The 4,145-nt window shown below is 45.5% G+C and overlaps 1 long non-coding RNA gene across 3 annotated transcripts in view; it reads right to left on the bottom strand.

The window, feature by feature from the left end:
- Nucleotides 1-4,139, bottom strand: part of LOC119299116 — a 7,102-nt gene extending 2,963 nt beyond the window's left edge. For all 3 annotated transcript variants that reach the window (XR_005146095.1, XR_005146096.1, XR_005146097.1), the window contains exons 1-5: nucleotides 3,799-4,139; nucleotides 1,788-3,722; nucleotides 982-1,058; nucleotides 656-856; nucleotides 56-197 (exon numbers count right to left, since the gene is read on the bottom strand). This is a non-coding gene — a long non-coding RNA (uncharacterized LOC119299116). The remainder of the gene's footprint in view (nucleotides 1-55; nucleotides 198-655; nucleotides 857-981; nucleotides 1,059-1,787; nucleotides 3,723-3,798) is intronic.
- Nucleotides 4,140-4,145: the final 6 nt, after the last annotated feature.

The raw sequence follows: 4,145 nt of genomic DNA, 5'->3' as shown, positions 1-4,145 counted from the left end.
ATGAAACTGGAGAAATTTCTATGCTTGAAGATGCAAACTCCAGCGAGCACCAAACCATGAAGGCCGTGTCCAACGCGTCACTCCACCAGACCGCTGCTTCCGTCGATGGGATGTCCACCATCTCGTACGTCTTGAGCACAAACAACACTGGCCCGCCGCCTCCTCCAGCTCCAATGCACCACCACGACGCCTTCGACCTGCAGCAATAAGGGCAAGTACAATAGTCTAGATAGTATCTATCTGTAGCGGCTCTCCATATCATCTCTAGATATCGATATAGACAACTTGTACAATGGGCTGTCTTTCTAGCTGTCTATAACATTCGAAATTAGAAGAACTTCACAAAGTAGTTACTTATTATTCCAATATGCAGAATCAACAAGCAAGTAACTTGCAGAGACTCCTGCGACCATGCACAATGCTAGGTTCATTTCACGCGGTGGCTACAAAGAGGAAAATTTGCAAAATCAATCAAGACATGAAAATCTGAATAGAAACGGAGCAAAGAATGGATCGATCCCAATTCCTAGCAGGCAAATGCATCGCAAGCTGAGGTGACGTGATTTCGCCCATCCTTTGAATAAATTGCTAGCCAGTTTGAGACGCTGGGCATGGATCCAAGATAAATGTAGCGGATTTGATAGCGAACTCTGACCTCATCATGCTCGGATTGTTGCTGCCCAAGCACCGCCGCCGCCGCTTGTCACAGCCTTTGCCCTCGAGGATTGCCGGCGCCGGTGACATCCAGAAGCTCCTCATCGACGACCACGTCAGGCTCGAACCGCCTTTCCTCAGCCACCGACAGACGCGACCCATGTCACCTTACCACTGACGAAAAAGGCCCACAAATAGCCAGCTGACACAAAGCGGACGACCAGGTCAATTGATGCCTGAATCGCTCCTGAGCGATTTTTCCCCAGGGAGCTTAGTGATATAGGATATATGTATGGAGAGATTTTAAACAAAGTGACATTAGTATACCTCTTCTGATTCTTCTTCTTGGAGGAGTAATTATCTGTCATCATAACTTTCACTATCACTAACCATCTCAGGCAATTCTGCACAAAGAAAAACAAGATCAATTCATTTGATTTTTTTGACAAAACCATCAAAACAAAATGATAATGATGCATTTGTCTGAGTTGTCTGCCAGCTACAAAGGAAAGCATCGGTGCAAAGCACCGATTGGGCTAATGAAAGCTGAAAATGTTCATACAACAACTAATAAGCACTTAAATATCATTTACTGATTCAATACACCATATATGCATGGTTATGCAAATCAAAATTGAAAGATGAACTGTTGAAAACGTGAAAAAACATGCATGGTGGTGCTGTAAGAGTGAATACTTATTTATGAGATAAATCAACACATTGTTCAAATTTCTGTCATAATCACACACACATGACAAACCACTTGCTAATTAGAGGGCTACCCCTAGAAACAGTGGCACAGGAATGTGTATCGATTCAAGATAGTGCATTATATCTCTAAATACTTCAAGTTGTCTACCAAACAGACGCAACGGGGCTAACCCCCCCACCCACCACCACCACCACCACCATCCCCCACCCAAGCCGCCGCCTAGACCATCCCTCTATACACCCCTCCCCCCTTTCTATGGCGCAGGCAAACCTCGCTAGCGATGCGACGACATGTGGCAGACCTGGCTGACAACATACATTAGAAAACATACTGCTCATCGACAACATCTGTAGTCCGGAAAACTATGGAACAGTGCAATATTCAGCTGTAAGCTAGCTTATCATCTCTCAACAGTACCTACCAGGAATATTATTTCCATCCGGGTCGAGAGAGTTTTCCTTTTATAACAAAACCTGGTGCTTGTGGATCAGCTTTCACAACAACTCTCTAGATTCTGGAGCCTCATCATCTTTCGCCCTCGTTGCTAACCTCATCCCTATCTAAGATCACTTACAGTGAGGATTGTTCCACTGCCACCATAGACGGCCCTCCCATGCATCCGCCAGAAATGTTTGGCAAGTTAATGCAACCATTAGAGAATGAAATCAATTAGAAATAAGAAGTACAGAACATTGCAATCTATTCACTCGGTATGTGAGCGTAACTGAAGACTGATAAATTGGAAGGCAAGGAATCCGTTTGCCTTTCGTCATCCATGATTATCTCATCAAAGTTACGAGGAAACGAAAAATCTGTACCATGTCACATACCACATGGAAATCTTTCAACCATCAGTACAGGAAGACCCTGATACAGAGCCACCGAGATTCAAAATAGTTCTGTCAGTTCCGCTGTACGCCGTAACCACCTGCAGCATACACGGTTGTTCTATACTCGATGTACTGGACTACTGGCGAACACCAACACCACTGAAACTCTTTGGCACGGATTCCAACTGACGAATGACCGGCTCATCTGGACACAGAGGCAAAACGTTGTGTCCCAATATACATAGTTATATATTGTGGGCTCAGTTGTCCATCTCATTTATGTTGAAATGTCTAATGTAACATTACTTTTTAGCATGATAATTATAAAACGGCATTGCATTACATATAAACTACCAATGAGATGTACCAGAACAATTGTCCCGAACCATAACAGAGAACTGTTACTACATACTCATATTCCGCGAGCATAATTTTCTTTATCTCTTCATACATCATCCCACATTCCCACTACAAACTCACCAGAATTGATCTGAGCAAGGGTAAACCATTGAGCATTGTAGCAGGCCAACAACATGGTTTAAACTATCTCGATAATAGTATTCATAGGTAGACAGAGGTTTGCAAATATACTCACAAACTTCGATGGAACTACCTTCAGGATTCCAACAATTATAGTTGATGTATTTTTTTGTGGGGAGTTGCTCTCAAAATTGTTCTGTATGAAGCGCTAGTTCAATTCTGAACAACAGCTAATTACAAATTAAAGACTTGCTCCATTAACTCACTTGACAAAGTTGGGTAGTTTATTTACACAAAAGCTCTGCTCACTACATAATTATCACGCAGGTTGAAGTGGGTTATTTGCCTGTGATTTAATAATAATCATATACAAGCATCATGTGATCTTATCAGTTTTGAGAAGCAAACCTTGGCACCGTGGCACCGCCAACTCTTCATCTAACATTGTATAAACTCTCTCCATGTATGACGAGTAAAATAGACCGAGTTGAAAGATGAGAAATCACCTGCAGTTGCATAATAAGAACAGATGTGTCAGTAATTAAAGCGCCTCCGTGGTAATGGGATGAACAAGGTAGAGGCTGAGCCATTCGTGCTGCTGCACCCTGCCACTACTTTGGATGATATAGTAGCAGCGGGCAGTGAGTCCATCGCCACTCTCAGACCAGCTACGCCATGCTCTTGCACCGCCGCCGTCACGTCGATCGTAAGCACCCGGTGTCGACCGTTTGAAGAGAGAGGACCAGAGATGGCACAACCTAGCTCGCTTGATCTGTCACGCTGCTGCAGCCGCTGCCCGAGCACCCTTGCATCTCGTCCTCCACGGCAGCCAACATAATCCCCCCTTGATATTCTTGGGTTTACTCTTCGTTTTGCTGCTCGTGATGATACACATGTGCCTGCTTGTCTTATTCCTCTTCGTGGTCTTCCAGAATCCTGGTCCAGCAGAACATAGCAATCATCTTCTTCTTCTTTGGCTATCGTCCCTTGAACAGCAGCCAGCAGATCTTCTTCGATCATCATCAAGAACACACCACGTTGCCTTCCTACCAAGAAGCAAAATATGTACGAGAACTTTGCAGCAAGAAAAATATGAACGAGAACTTTGCAGCAAGAACACACCACGTTGCCTTCCTTCTCTGCATCCTTCATCATCTCCTTCTTCCGAGAAGACAAGCACCCATCCTGGAGATCTCCGCCACAGAGGAATTTGCGCAGCCACCGCGCGTCACCCGCTGCCTGATGTACGTCCTCCTCGCTGAATAGCCGGTCGACGCAGAAGCAGAGGAAGCATTAAGGCCCGAGGCCGAAGTAGGCCATGAAGCCCGTCGCAGTGTTGGAGAGGACCGGCGGCGGCGGCGCACGAAACCCTAGTGCGTACGAGGGCTTCAGGGAGAGGAGCGGCTCACGCTCGAAGAAGAGGTCGGTTCGGTGGAGCAGTAGGGGCGGGGCGGTGGCAGAGCGGGATA

This window comes from Triticum dicoccoides, chromosome 5A (assembly GCF_002162155.2).
Source record: "Triticum dicoccoides isolate Atlit2015 ecotype Zavitan chromosome 5A, WEW_v2.0, whole genome shotgun sequence".
Lineage (NCBI taxonomy): Eukaryota > Viridiplantae > Streptophyta > Magnoliopsida > Poales > Poaceae > Triticum > Triticum dicoccoides.
Note: the sequence above shows the minus strand (reverse complement) of the source record. Positions and strands in the feature narration are given on the sequence as shown.